This window comes from Bos javanicus, chromosome X (genome assembly GCF_032452875.1).
Source record: "Bos javanicus breed banteng chromosome X, ARS-OSU_banteng_1.0, whole genome shotgun sequence".
Classification (NCBI taxonomy): domain Eukaryota; kingdom Metazoa; phylum Chordata; class Mammalia; order Artiodactyla; family Bovidae; genus Bos; species Bos javanicus.
Window position 1 is genome coordinate 50,426,722 of NC_083897.1, and position 14,523 is coordinate 50,441,244.

General features: G+C 37.1%; 1 non-coding gene across 1 annotated transcript; it reads right to left on the bottom strand.

Moving 5' to 3' along the window:
• Positions 1-2,264: 2,264 nt before the first annotated feature.
• TRNAC-ACA (transfer RNA cysteine (anticodon ACA)) lies at positions 2,265-2,336 on the bottom strand. The gene has a single exon. It is a non-coding gene; the product is annotated as a tRNA-Cys (tRNA).
• Positions 2,337-14,523: the final 12,187 nt, after the last annotated feature.

Sequence of the window (14,523 nt, forward strand, 5' to 3'; positions counted from 1 at the left end):
GAAGAAAACAAAGCCCATGTCAGAATTGCTGCCCAAATTTTTTGACAGCTCTCTGTTCAAGCTGTTTTGTGAAATATTTCTCTTGCCAACAGGAACAATAGAAAGTGCAGGTGTGCATTAGTCATTGAGGTCTAGCAGAAAACCAGCCCCCACCCACAGTTTCCAGGTGCAGAAGGAATCATTGCATGACTTGTGAGCTGTGACCATTAGAGCCCTGAACTAAAGTGCCTGGAAAATTCCTTTTAAGAGTTGCCAGGGTTTGGTGTGTAAGGAGATTAATGGCAGTGCTGATCTGTGGGTGTGGCTAAAAAAACAATAGGGGGATTAGCAATCCCTTTTACACTGGACAAGCTGGAAAACTGCTCATTAACTAGTGCTATTTGTCACTCTTTGTCTTGGAATCCTAGCCATTTCAAAGCCTTAGCTGAGTTGTTTCCCATCTCCCATTCAAAGGGTTTGACCTGGGGGATGGCAGCTTTTAATTAGTTCTTTGCAAGTCTTAGTGCCACATAGTCTTAATCACTGCTTTCCAGGACATTCACCTATTCTTTATTTTAGCCCTTTTCCTTGCTGAATATACTAAGAACTCTTGCCTATTTTGGCTGTTGTGTGATCTATTTCTGGCCCTTTAAATCTATAGTATCCACCTAAATACTACATTCCCTAATAATGTGAACCACAAATACCTACTTAATTGGCGGCAATAATTTTGGAAATCTCCCCCTGCCCATACTCATTCAGAACTACTGACCATTTATCCTGCTTCTGTAAAGCTTGGAATATTGACTTAACCTAACTTTGATCTCTAAATTTGGCATTTAGACTTCATAGCTTTGGTATTATAACCTCGGTTTTCCCTAGTAGACTGTCCCTTCAGGTCCTGATGCTTGGGCTATCTTCAGTTGGTGCCCCTGCTACAGATTTAATCCTAGAAACTCTGAAACTAATTCTTGCCTTTTGATTAGCACCATAATCCTCTGAGAGTTCAGTTCCTCTGAAAGGTAGAAGGCATGAACACAGCTGTCATGTAGTCTCCTGTCTCCTTGTATAAACTTCCAATCACTTGCTTCCTTGAAGCAAATTTGGGCTTTGAAGTCAAAGTTACCTGAAAATTTGAATACTACTTCTACCTTTGAATATTCACTACCTCTGAAGTGCATGTAGTTTTTAAGATTCAGGTCTCTATTGCACCCATAGTTGACAAAAGTATAATTAAAACAATGTGAGTAATTAGAATTGTTTTGAGACCAAGTAAAATTATCCAGAACAGAAGTAAGTACCCAGAACAAAAAATATTGACAACCTAATGAATTTTTATACACTACCCATCTGAATAGTAGCCAGTCCTCAAGCATGAATAATCTGGAGTATGTAAATAAAAATAAGTAGGAGAACATGGTTGGATGAAATGCTACAAGGGAAAACTAGCAAAAGCTGATATTAGGCAGTTACTCTAAAAGGAAGATCTTGGTATCGAGTGTGTCTGGATGAGCTGACAGGCAGGTTCCTCTCACTCAGTAAATTTCCTTTATTTCCAATATATATTCAGACCAAAGCTTTTATGCCAGGGCTAGGTAATGGGGAGGAACTGAACCCAAAATCGTGATCAGGTTACAAACTACCAAAATGCAGCCATGTAATTAAGCAAAGGACAAACAAAGGCCCTAGATCCTTCTGAATACCTCTTACTGACTTATAATGACATATCACCCATAAATACAGGTTCTTCAAGCATTCTCCAGAGTACTTTAGAGAAAGAAATTATAACAAGCACCTGTATTTCCTTAGGTAATCATGCTGGGACTGTCAATCACAGTGATATGCATTCCTGACCACAAAGATGATCATATGACCTAAGTTTACACAGTTATAGTACCATATCTTCACAGATGATCAGACTGTGGTTGGGCATTTGACTCATACTGAGTCTTTCCATTACATATGCATATATACTATAGGGACAAAAAGAGACAATAGAAGAGAAAGGGTTTCTCTACTGTTTGGATTGGCTACACTTAGAGCCACCTTTCCCACTGTATAGAAAAATCTAACTTAAAAAAATAAGACCATTATACAAAATAAAAAATTTATTTTAAAGATAGAAAAAAGAGTAACTTCTGACATCATCTTAAGTGAAAATGAAGTCGCTCAGTCGTGTTTGACTCTTGCGACCCCATGGACTGTAGCCTACCAGGCTTCTCCGTCCATGGGATTTTCCGGGCAAGAATACTGGAGTGGGTTGTCATTTCCTTCTCCAGGTGATCCTCCCGACCCAGGGATTGAACCTGGGTCTCCTGCATTGTAGGCAGACGCTTTACCGTCTGAGCCACCAGGGAAGTCCTGGCACCATCTTAAGAGTCCCTTGTTCCAGATGGGCCCCAAGCCAGAATCCACTCTTGAACATAGTAGTTATATGAGCCAATAAAATCCTTTTGGCTTAAGCTACATTTTTGTTGAATTTTTATTACAACTTAATTACTCACTTAAGGTCTTCAACTCTTTCCCTTACAATAGTAAGAACTTTTTTTTCAAGAAAGAATACAAACACTGCGCAAGAATCTTATTTGAAATCATGGCAACTGCTACTACCAACTTGCTTATATTAGTACAAGAATTTGCACATAAATAAATATACTGAAATGTTTAAATTTTAAATCTTAAAAAGTAAAATAAAATAATGACCACAAATCCATGGTATGTTCAGTGTTCAGCAAGAATAATTTTTGCACATGCATCAAAATAAGTATGCAATGGAACCCTATTCACATTATTTAATTAGAGGCTTTCCATTGTAAGTCAAAATAGATAACGTTAGAGAGTTTGGGAGTAGTAGTAGTGAACTATCTCATTTTATTTTTTTTAATTTTATTTTATTTTTAAACTTTACATAATTGTATTAGTTTTGCCAAATATCAAAATGAATCCACCACAGGTATACATGTGTTCCCCATCCTGAACCCTCCTCCCTCCTCCCTCCCCATACCATCACTCTGGGTCGTCCCAGTGCACTAGCCCCAAGCATCCAGTATCGTGCATCTCATTTTAAAAAAAAATTAGATAAAATATAAAAGGGAATCTGTTTAAATGTTTAAAAGAACTTCCAAGGTAAGCAGGGCTTGAGGTTGTCAAAGTCTCAGAGGGAAGAGAAACTCAGTGAGGTGAGACCAGTATTCTGTATATGTGGGATTATTTGTTAATTCTTATACTGCACAGAGCTAGAAACTAAGCTGATCAGAGATGAGCTGAAGTGCTAAGTGAAGTTATCATCTACTTAATGGATCTGGGTAGACAAATTTGGAGTTCAATACCTTCAAAACAGGAGGAGCTCTGGGAAATTCACCAGGCTAGATTGGGACCCCTTGAGACAAAGACCCTAGGAGTGACAAAAAACAAGAAGTAGACCATGCTTTATAGTATTTGAAATCTAGACTTAATTCAGCTCAGCTCATGAATGGATTAAGATAATCAACTCCTACTCTGGTTACCTGTCAAAAAATAGAGTGTGTTCTCTCAAGAAAAATATCACATTATACTTCTACAGTTTCTCATTGTTGTTTGTTGCTTAGTTGCTAAGTCATATCTGATTCTTTTGTAATCCCATGAACTGAGCCCCACCAGGCTCCTCTGTCCATGGGATTTTCCAGTAAGGAATACTGAAGTGGGTTGCCATTTTCATCTCCAGGGGATCTTTCTGACCCAGGTATCGAGCCTGCAGCTCCTGCTGCATCTATTGCATTGCAGGCAGATTCCTTACCACTGAGACCTCAGGGAATCTCCTATAATTTTTTATACGTAATTATAATATTCAATCAAAGATGGATTTAATAGAAGAGTGAAAGCAGCTAAGCAGAGGATTAGTCACCAGGAGATAAATTAGTAAGAAATATTCATGTGAAAATGGACTTCCCAGGTGGTGCAGTGGTAAAGAATCTGCCTGCCAATGCAGGAGATCCAAGAGATACAGTTTCAATCCCTGGCTATGGAAGATCCCTGGAGTAGGAAATGGCAACAGACTCCAGTATTCTTGCCTCAGAAAATTCCATGGACAGGGGAGCCTGGTGGGCCACAGTCAATAGGATCTGAGCACAAACATGAATACCCATGTTGAATCATGATTAGAATAAAGAATGAAAAATATGGAAATGTATATGAAACATATAGAATCTGGTTTTTTTTTTAAAGGCTTCACATATATCTAATGGTCATCTTAGAGAAGAAATAGAGAAAAGTCAGACTGATGTAACATTTAAAGAAGTAATGATCAAGAAATTACTAAAGTTAATTGATGGCATCAAACCACAGAGTTAAAGAATGCTTCAGATGTTAAGCAGAAAAAAATACCAAGAAACACACATCTAGGTATATCTTAGTAAATTTATTGAAAATCAAAAGAAAGAAAATCTTAAAGCAGGTACAGAAGAAAAAGAGTACTTTTTTTTTTAGATTTTTTTTTCTTTTTTTAAATTTATTTATTTTAGTTGGAGGCTAATTACTTTACAATATTGTAGTGGGTTTTGCTATACATTTTTAAATGGACAAGTCTGACAGCCAACTTCTCAACAGAATGGCAGAAGGCAGAAGACAATGGAATGATATCTTAAACATACTGAATGAAAATAACAACTAATCTAGAATTCTAAAACCAGAAAAAAATAGCCTTCAAAACTGAAGGCAAAATGAAGACATTTCTAGATAAATAAAACAGATTGTGTAGCCAATATGCTTACACCAAAAACAAACCCCAAAGGGGATCCTGAGTGAAAAGGAAATGATCCCAGATGGGTACATAGAAATTTAAGAAGAAACAAAAAGTAATTGAAAGGTTAAATGTATGGATAAATCTGAATCAATATTGGCTATATGAAATAATAATAATACCCACTTGCAGAGTTTAAAAATCTATGTGTAATTATATTAAATGATGATAATAAATCAAATATGGAAAATACAATTAGAATTATATTATTATAAATATTAAAAGTATAAAGTCCTATGATTATCTGAAACATACCCAAATACTAAATTATATTAGTGTTTATAAAACATATGATGTACTCTCTAGTGTAACTACTAAAAAAATGGTATAAGTGTACATAAATGGCAAGCAGAGGGTGAAGTAGAATAATAAAAATATTTGATTTACTCAAAATAAGGCAAAATGTCAACAAAGAAATGAACAGGAGTGCTTTTAGTAGTAATTCATGAGTTAAAATCTGGAAACAACCCAAATATCCACAAATAGTAGGGTGGATAAATGAATTGCAACAGTCATATAGTGAAATATTGTATGAGAATAAACTAGAGCTACTCCCAATAATTCAGTTAAATATCTCAGATAATATTCAACTCAAAAACAGATACAAGAGAGCATATAATATATGTTTCATTTATATGAATTTCAAAAAGGGGATAAAGCTAGTAAATTGGAATGTAAATCACAATAGCAATTTGGGGAGTAGCAACTGAGGTGTTTTTATCTCAGTAGTGGTTTTATGAGTGTGTTCACTTTGTTAAAAATTCCCTCCTCTAGTTTTGCACTAATGATTTGTGAATTTTTCAGTATGTATATTATACTTTATTAAAACAGAATCATTCACATAGAAAGGGTGATATATAGTAAGGCATTTCAATTATTCCTTTATCCTTTCAATAATTATTTATGGAACACCTACAACAAACCAATTAACTTCATAGAATTAAGAAACAATTATAAATATTGGTTCTGGCAGTTTTTATCTGTGTGACCTTAGCAAACAAGTTCTCTGACCGTTCAGATCAGATCAGTTGCTCAGTCGTGTCCGACTCTTTGCGACCCCATCAATCCCAGCACGCCATACCTCCCTGTCCATCACCAACTCCCGGAGTTCACTCAGACTCACGTCCATTGAGTCAGTGATGCCATCCAGCCATCTTATCCTCTGTTGTCCCCTTCTCCTCTTGCCTCCAACCCCTCCCAGCATCAGAGTCTTTTCCAATGAGTCAACTCTTCTCATGAGGTGGCCAAAGTACTTGAGTTTCAGCTTTAGCATCATTCCTTCCAAAGAAATCCCAGGGCTGATCTCCTTCAGAATGGACTGGTTGGATCTCTTTGCAGTCCAAGGGACTCTCAAGAGTCTTCTCCAACACCACAGTTCAAAAGCATCAATTCTTCGGTGCTCAGCCTTCTTCACAGTCCAACTCTCACATCCATACATGACCACTGGAAAAACCATAGCCTTGACTAGACGGACCTTTGTTGGCAAAATAATGTCTCTGCTTTTGAATATGCTATCTAGGTTGGTCATAATTTTCCTTCCAAAGAGTAAGCGTCTTTTAATTTCATGGCTGCAGTCACCATCTGTAGTGATTTTGGAGCCCAGAAAAAGAAAGTCTGGCACTGTTTCCACTGTTTCCCTATCTATTTCCCATGAAGCTTCTATAAAAACAAGAAGGCTATGCCTAATGAGTTCTAGGGTCTTTTCCTGTTTTAAGATGCTATAATTAAGTAATATGGCTTCCCTGGTGGCTCAGAGGTTAAAGCGTCTGCTTGCAATGTGGGAGACCTGGGTTCAATCCCTGGGTCGGGAAGATCCCCTGGAGAAGGAAATGGCAACCCACTCCAGTATTCTTGCCTGGAGAATCCCATGGACGGAGAAGCCTGGTAGGCTACATACAGTCCATGGGGTCACAAAGACCTTAGCAAACAAGTTTTCTTACTGTTACCTTCTATAAAAACAAGAAGGCTATGCCTAATGAGTTCTAGGGTCTTTTCCTGTTTTAAGATGCTATAAGTAAGTAATATGATCAACAATCTCTAGTGGTAGTTTCGTTATACCATTCATTAACAATAGGCCAAAGATGTCTTTATTCACCACTACAAAGACATTCTGCTCTTTGCAGTTTTTCAAAGACATAGAAGGAAACAGTCATTTCCAGTATTGTTACTCTTATTTCTAAAAACTGACCAAGTAGACAGGTCTTCAAAGATAATACTCCCTGGGAACAATGTATTCAAAAAGTGGTATTCTTTTCTCTTTGTGTAACTGAGAAACAAATATATAGATTTAACTCTAACTTTCACTGGGATTTAGCCTACAGACTAAGACCAAGACCTATTACATTTAGTCCAATATAAAAATCTGTTATTTGACTGTGAATTTACAGGGTAAGAAAAAATGGAACTACCTTTATAAATGACAGCTCTAACATTTTCACTTGTGAACTTGTATCTCATCTGCAGCCAGATCAAGTACAAAAGCATGTGTTTTATAGATTCCAATTAATGGTCCTATTAAAGAGATTTCTAGTGGTCTGTGATGTCAGACCTCCACAAAGGGAAGATGTTTATAGTTGACTGCTTGCATTGGCTAGCTTCCAAGGAGAAAGTGTAGGAGTAGGAGTAAGAGGTAATGTTGATGACTTTGTAGTGCATGGGGAAGAGTTACCTCATGTGCCTGGCCCTTAGACTGGCCCTGCTGATGGTGGAGGGGTGCCGTAGCTTCATTAAGGTGAACCTGAAGAACAAGTTCTGAGCCTGGATCTCTCCCTGGTTTATCACCAAAAGGACACCTTCCCTCAAAGGCTCTGAGCTGTTCCACACAGAGCCCACACACAGGATGGGGAAGCCAATCTCCCCTTGAAACAAGACCAGGTCAATCTCAGGCCATATGTAAATTGAGATTCCCTAAAAAGCTTTAGCTCAGTCCCCAAATACAACAATTTGAAAATTAGCCCATTAATCAATCTAGAGAACAAATCTGAGGTCAAATTCAAGACATTGGCTCACACTAGAAAAAGGAAACCAACTGCAACAGCCAAGTAATGAAGCCGTGGTAAGAGTCCATGGAGTTAGACTAGGCAAGAGGGTCCAAGCTGAATCTAAATCTCAGCATACAGGTAAAAATCACATCAGTATCAAGAGAACAGGTGTTCTTGTTCTGGAATACATTTCGAATGAGAGGTCAGAGTGTCATCTTAAGAATCTAGTTAGATTTACTTAACAGAATAAGTAGACTTTAAAAACAAATCAGAAGAGGGGATAATGAATTAGGAAATGCCTGCCTTGGTGGCTTTTTTTCCTATTTAAATTGTCTTTCTTGGTGGAGCAGATAAGATTGGGCAAATGTCTATTTCCTGTAGTGACACAATTCTTCATAGATGTCTTGTTTCTGCACTTTTGGTGAGCAAAGGCATTAACTGCCTTTGTTCCAAACTATCTTTACAAGGATGTTTGTACAGTTTACAATCTTAAAAGATATGGTATCACCTTCTGGGACAAATATACTTTACCATCGTTTTTTTTTAAAGATTTTAATTCCCTAAGCCCAGGATTCCACTCCTGTAACCAACCCACTCCATGCTCAGATATCACCTAACCTTCTTTATATTGCCATGTGAGAACTGCAAATCAGGAAACCAATGCAAGGAAATGTTGATATTCTGTCCTTTGTCTCTGATTCAGCAATTCTATGTCTTTTTATAGCATACATGAAACTGTAGCGTCTTCCAAGTAAGGTAAAATCTCAGACACTCACAGTTCCTAAGGGAATGCTCTGTAGGTGCTGGTAGTTGGGATCCATTTTACTCTTTTAGGGAATAATAATAATAATAAACAATAAAACTATGATAAAAGAAGCTAACATATTCTTAACATTTATTATATGGCTGATTGCTGGCTGTGTTTTTGGCAGCAGCAGTTGTTACATGGATGTCTTCAATTGGTAAGGTAATCTATCTGATTGACTCCACTAGTGAATAAGACAAGATAGAATCTTATAAACAATAGAAGAGAGGTTTAAATTAACTGCTTCTTGTTGTTTTGATGAGAATAACAACCACCAATAATTGAATAATTACTAAAGGCCAGGCCTTGTACTGGTCAATCATATAATTGGTCATATCTCATTTGATCTTCACAGAAAGATCCCATGAGGTAGGTATTACCATTGTTTTCATTTTGAATTTCTAGAATTGGGTACTTAGAGAGTTCAATGGCCAGCCCAAGTTCTTATATTTGCTAAGTGGCAAAGATCTGATGAATGTCAATTTTATCAAGGTTGATGAAACTTACTGATTAGCCATTAATACCTATGTTCAAAGAATAGACTACTCTGATTTTGACTAGCAATTGTTTACTGCTACAGTTAAACTTTGTATCCAAGGCAAATTCCTCACTTTTCTTGCTCTAGTTCCATCCTTGGACATAATCACCGTTTAATAAATATTTGTTTACTGAAAAAAATAAGTGTATAAAGAGCCTTGACACATTAGTTGCACTGGCTGACTCAATATATAATTGCTGCTGAATGAATGAAGGAAGGGAGGGAGAAAGGAAAGAAAAAAAAATATTTACCAAGTGTCAAGCACTGAAATTTGTACTTTGATCAGTTAGCCACTTACCAAAACAACCCATTATACAGGTACACATTTTTAAGAAAGAACATGATCTTCTTTTTAACATCATGAGTGATAAATCAAGTTGATATCATGTTCACTTTAACATAATATGAATGAAAAAGGCCACATCACCTCTGTAGTATTCTTCCCCCAAATCTATAACTCCAGTCCAATCATAAGAAGTCATCAGCGAAATTTCAAATCAACCATTTTACAAACTACCTTGCTCAGTATTCAAAAATACCAAAGTTATGAAAAACAAGGAAAGACCTCCCCAAAATGCCACAGACTAGAGGAAACTAAGGAGACATGATGACTAATTAAAATGTGAAATCCTGTACTGCATCCTGAACAGAAAAAGAACATTGGTGGGAAGACGGGTGAAATTCAAGGAAATTCTAAATCTTAGCTAATAATAATGCACCAATGTCAGTTTCTTAGTTTTGATAAATTTACCATGGTTCTGTTACTGAACAGGTTTCTTGGTTTTCCCCAGCCAGTGAAATTTATTACAGGCCAGACAAGAAATCCAGGCAAGATTTTACTGGGGCCCCTGTAGCAGCAGAGGTGAGTGAGAACAAACAACAGGTACCTTTGTTTATTCACTCTCTGAAAAAGAGGGGCAAGCCTGTTCCTGGGATGAGGGTAGAGGTGTGTCCAGGGGTTGGGCCAGAGGAAAGGCTTAGGTATTTTGCCCATCCCTTACATGGTATTGTGTGCAGGGGGCATGTGAAGCATCCTGCTTTTACTCCAGGCTCTTCAGAAGTGCAGTTGTTTTTTGTTTGTTGGTTGGTTCGTATTGTTTTGGCAGGGGGATGGTCTCTTTGTATCTTTTGTCCTGAACTTGCCCTAACTGCACATGCATGCAGTTATTTTTAGTACCATATAGTTTCTTTGTATTTTATTGCTCCAGGAGAGGTATGTCCAGGTGCAAGCACTGCAACACTACAGTAAAGGGTCCCAGGTGCCAGTCTGTCTCATTTCTATAAGGTGTTAACATGAAAGGAAGCTGGGTAAAAGATATACAAGAACTTTCCCTACTATTTTTACCATTCTTCAGTAAATAAAATTATTTCAAAAATTTAAAAGTTAAAATAAGGAAGGGGAAGCCAATATAGGATCACTTTGCTAGCAATTAGAGATTTTCTAGAGAAAATCTCTGGAAAAGGTTCTGAAGAGAAATGAAAGAGTGCATAAAACAACACACACAAAACAAAAGGCACACATCACAAGTCTGTCTGGGGCTATCATGTTTCTGGACTACAAACTTTTTACAAAACAATGTTTTAAAGGCTCCTTGGCCTGCTACAATCTCTTTTCCCAGCTTTATAGTTGTCTTCATTGTGTTTATTCCTGCAGTGTTTTAAAGACAAAATCAAGTGGAAAAAACAGACGACACAGTGCAATCCTAACAAAGGCCTCCTTCCAACCCACTCCCAATGAATATTATGTTCCCTAGCCTATGAATGTTCATGCTGGCTTTCTGAGTTCTGAGAGGCATCAGCTCTTCATGAGAAAACTAAAGGTAGTTGGAAGAAAAAGAGGCACATTATAGACTCTCCCAATGAAGTGTGTTTTGCTGCATTTAAGACACTTTAGAAATTAAAGTTGTTGTAAGAGGTAACGTTCTGAAGAAAAATAAAAGGTTGGCCTGTAGCTGATATTCCACAGTAGCTGCATGGCCATCTGGTTTGGTTTTGAATCATCCTTAGTGATTTGCAGGAAAACGAAATACTGAAATCATTACATAGCTTTAAATTCCAAATCCATGTCAGCTTTGCCAAGTGCTGCCCCATCTGTAGAGGAGAACAGCATGCAGTCAGACTGGCTCGAGCCTGATTCAAGCTGTAACATATTCGCCTGTGCCTGTTATTGACAGTTCTCTTACCAAACTTGTTTTGTTAAAACGGCTTGCAACCTTTAATGTTGCTTATGTCTTTCATGGCACAGATCCTTTGAACAGAAAATTCTTACATAAGTAGCAGCCAAGACAGCATCAATTATTCTCGTCTTGGGGATTTATTAACCAGGGAGCCAACCTTCTAAAAACAGTTCCCAAAGTCTCAGCTTTCCAGTGGCTTTATGGGTGGCTGGAAAGGTTTCCCATGGCTTCCTCTCCACCTCTGGTGTCCTTAGAATGAATACCAAGTATCAGCTCTTAATTTCCAAAGTGATTAGTTTTCAATCTCTTCTGTTTTTGAAAGGGCAAAGAGCAGCCCAACTTTTAGAGGTTCTGCCTTTTGCATGGAAAGGCACTGCTGTGCCTACTTAAAGAAAAGCAGTTTGAATTGCCACATGAAATGGAAACCTTTAAACTTCATTTATGCAAGACAGTAAGAAGTTTGCAGCTTTTAATGAGAGTCATTTTCCTTTTTTCCAGTAATTTTAATAATTATGACAAGCTCCTCTTGCTGCTTCTGTCCCACTTCAAAGCCTCTTGTTAATTTTTTTTCTACTTTTCATACTTACATTTATAAAAAAAAAAAAAAAACAGAGGCCGGCAGGGACTCTCCATGACCACCCTTCCATCTCCATTTAGTTCATAGAAGTGCCAGTCTAGATTTCACACTAACCAGCAAATAGGTATCAAGTGACCCAGCTATGTTAAGACATTGAGCTCAGTGCTGGGGATACCAAAACTTTAAAGTAGGAGTGAGGTATGCTTAAGGATTAACAAAGAAAAAGAACTACCCACTGGGCTCATGGTGCTTCATTATGGATTCCCAAACAGGATCAATTTACAGGCTGAGGCATCATTTCTTATTCTAACAGTGCACACGTTAAAAGCCCTCAGAGAAAACAATGCTGCACAGAAATCCTTCAAGCACAGACTTTAGCTTACTATACAACTAACTAAAAAATATTTTAGAAAAGCCTGAAGGAGTAGTAGCGAAGAAGTTGAGCTTTATAGCCAAACAGACCCAAGTTTTTGTCCTGATTTGACACTTAACAGTTGTGTGATCATAGACAAGTCAGTTAACCTTTCTGAGTTTGTTTCCTCATATAAGCACTGTTATCTACATCATGATGTTTTTGGTAAAGAACAAATGAAATAATTCATGTAAAGTATTTATGCTCTCTGGCATCTAATCCAGCTCACTTTTTTTAAATTAACTTTTTAACTGTTATTAACAGAATAATCATTTTAATGATTTGCCCAGTTTCAAATATAGACTCTAGCTATTGAGGCACAAATTAAATAATGTGAGCAACTTCCAAGTGAATGATACTTTTCAGTTGAAGCTAGATTATATATATATACATGAAAATATATATACAATAAGGAATGTGATGAGCGGCTGTCACATTACACTTCACAGTAACAGATATGAATTCACATTTGGCTTGACCACTTATTTTCTAGCAATGTGGCTTTGAACAAATTATTCACACTCTCACCTAAAATATGAAAACAATATTTTTTCATAGTTTATAAGATAATACTGCATATGTAAACCATTCGGCATAAAGTCTAATAGAGCATAAACATGCAGTAAATATTGGTTCCCTATGCTTCCCTACATTATATCACCAGCCCAATCAATTCTTTTCCACTCTCTCTTTCACTTCTCATCCCCAGACATTACAGTGGCATTAGGAATCTCACACTTAAAGGTTTCAATTTATATATTTAATGGGAAAGCATACACAGACTATATATACATAGTCTTACATAGACTACACACACACATGTGCACACACACACACACTTTGTTCCTGGGGATTAACTTTTTTCAGAAGATCAGAAGATTCAAATTGGTAAATTATACAAATTACATTTCAGGAAAAACATTCAAATTTATCCCAATCACTAAAAGAGCTAGAGGTTGACAGGTAAGTTTTCTAAATGTATATATATAATTCTCCCAGGCAAATTTGCATTGCGATCTTACCTGGCTTTGTTAACTAAAGAAAATTCGGATTATTCAGTGCTTGGGTTGAAGAACACAGTAAATCATGAAGATTTATTGAGTTGGAAGGCAGCAACTCTACTTCTGCTTCATTGACTATGCTAAAGCACTTAACTGTGTGAATCATAAAAAACTGTGAACAATTATTAAGGAGATAGGAATACTAGACCACCTTATCTGCTTCCTGAGAAATCTGTATGCAGGGCAAGAAGCAATACTCAGAACTGGATATGAACAGTGGACTGGTTCCAAATTGGGAAAGGAGTACATATAGTCTGTATATTGTCACCTTGTTTATTTAACTTATATGCAGAGTACATCATGCAAAATGCTGGGCTGGTGAAGCACAAGCTGGAATCAAGATTTCAGGGAGAAATGTTAATAACCTCAGATATGCAGATGACACCACCAGTAGCTATTCATTAAAGAAATTTTCAAAATTTCACCAAATTACAGAAAATAGTGAAACATCATGAACATATAATCCAGCTTCAATAATTATTAACATTTCACTATTCTTGTTCTATCTATCATACCTCCACCATTTTTTTCTGGCTAGAAATATCAAGAACATCAGACATGAAGATGATACCAGTCTTATGGTAGAAATCAAAGAGGAACTAAAGGGTATCTTGATGATGGTGAAAAAGAGAGTGAAAAAGCTAGTTTAAAACTCAACATTCAGAACACTAAGATCATGGCATCTGGTCTCATTATTTCATGGCAAATAGATGGGAAACAATGGAAAGAGTGATAGAGTTTATTTTCTTGAGTTCCAAAATCACTACAAGACAGTGACTGCAGACATGAAATTAAAAGATGTTTTCTTCTTGAAAGAAAATCTATGACAAACCTAGACAGCCTTTCAAAAGCAGAGACATTACTTTGCCAACGAAGGTCCCTATAGTCAAAGCTATGGTTCTTCTAGTGGTCATATATGGATGTGAGAGTTGGATCATAAAGAAAGCTGAGCACCAAAGAACTAATGCTTTTGAACTGTTATGTTGAAGACTCTTGAGAGCCCCTTGAAAAGCAAGGAGATAAAACCAGTCAATCTTAAATGAAATCAGTCTTGAATATTCATTGGAAGGACTGATGCTGAAGCTGAAGCTGAAGCTCCAGTACTTTGACCACCTGATGCAAAGAGCCAACTGATTGGAAAAGACCCTGATGCTGGGAAAGATTGAAGGCAGGAGGAGAAGGGGATGACAGAGGATGAGATGGCTGGATGGCATCA